Genomic DNA, 1701 nt, shown 5'->3' with positions numbered 1-1701 from the left:
AATCTTCCTTAGTTTTAGCCTGGCAAGCCAGACTAAATGTGAATATTTGCCACTCGTAGGCAAAAATATTTTTGGCCGCTAGGCGGGTGGGTCTAGTTTACTAGGCTACCTTAGTTTGCCACCTTTAACTTGTTTAGTGTTGCCACCTAGTGGAAAGAAGAGATATTGTCTATATTGATATCTGAATTTACCAGGCAAAAACAAGTTCGGCCAATTGATTTGCTACCTAGGTCAATTTACTTCAGTCCTGTGGACATTTACGGTCCGTGTAGACATAACGGGGGAAAATTGCCCCCCGAAAAAAAATTCAGGAGCCGCCACTGCCTGCAATGACCTGGCGACTTGTCCAGGGTGTACCCTGCCTCTCGCCCATAGTCAGCTGGGATAGGCTCCAGCTTGCCTGCGACCTTGTAGGACAGGATAAGCGGCTACAGATAATGGGTGGATGGATGTTACCTAGTGATAGGGTTTGATTTGTCTGTCACAAAAAAAGTTGAATTTATAATTATGATGTAGAAATACAACTCCTCTGCCACATAGGAGATTCTGCCTCATGGATCGATCCAGTAGCAACAGTCGCTGATGCAGACACTGCTGTTCAGAGATGTTCCTCAGTTTACTGAAAGACAAACAGGAATATCCAAACTCTGGCCATTTTTAAACTGTCCAAGAGGCATTTGAGGATGTTGTCCCACTCATCTCATTATCTCTAGCCGCTTTATCCTGTTCTACAGGGTCGCAGGCAAGCTGGAGCCGACGGGCGAAAGGCGGGGTACGCCCTGGACAAGTCGCCAGGTCATCACAGGGTTGACACATAGACACAGACAACCATTCACACTCACATTCACACCTACAGTCAATTTAGAGTCACCAGTTAACCTAACCATGTCTTTGGACTGTGGAGGAAACAGGAGCACCCGGAGGAAACCCACGCAGACACGGGGAGAACATGCAAACTCCACACAGAAAGGCCCTCGTCGGCCACAGGGCTCGAACCCGGACCTTCTTGCTGTGAGGCAACAGCGCTAACCACTACACCACCGTGCCACCGTATCGTTAGAGTTTTAAGTTTAAATCTGGTGTATCAAACTGAAGTTATTAATGTGATGGAGACACGTGTGTATGTGAAATAAACAAGACTTTTTGTTTCACTTGGCTTTATTCCCCCATAGACACACACATTTGCTTCTTTTCATTCTCAGAAAGGCTGCAGTAATCAAATTCATTTTCTCAGACTGAAGTGAATGGGGTGAAACTCCTGGATTTCGAGTCCTAAATCACATTCTATTTGAAGCTGCCTGGTGAAGCCAAAACTGCTTACAGTACATTACAGGAATAATACTACCAAATTATGACTACTCATAACGTTACGCTATAGAGGCAAATGAGCAGGAGATTAAATGCAGAGAAAGCAGATTAAATGGATATCCCTCGCCTTGTTTTGGGTGTAATGTTCACATGCATGGAAGGTGTAGAAAAGTTTTGCTAGAAATAAAGGCCACCATTGGTGTTTAAAAGGTGACTGGTTGACTTCATTGGTCTAAAACCATGGTTTTTATCCATATATGATGAATATTGCCTGGTTATATGCTGAATTGTGTAAATGGAGATGATATACAAAGCATCTGTGATCGTTTGTCTAAATGTTATGGTTAACGCTATGTCGTTAGCACCACTGTGCAGTGATAGTTTACACCCCAT

Source organism: Neoarius graeffei, chromosome 26 (genome assembly GCF_027579695.1).
Source record: "Neoarius graeffei isolate fNeoGra1 chromosome 26, fNeoGra1.pri, whole genome shotgun sequence".
In the NCBI taxonomy this organism is placed as follows: domain Eukaryota; kingdom Metazoa; phylum Chordata; class Actinopteri; order Siluriformes; family Ariidae; genus Neoarius; species Neoarius graeffei.
The sequence above is the reverse complement of the archived record's forward strand: the minus strand, read 5'-3'. Positions refer to the sequence as shown.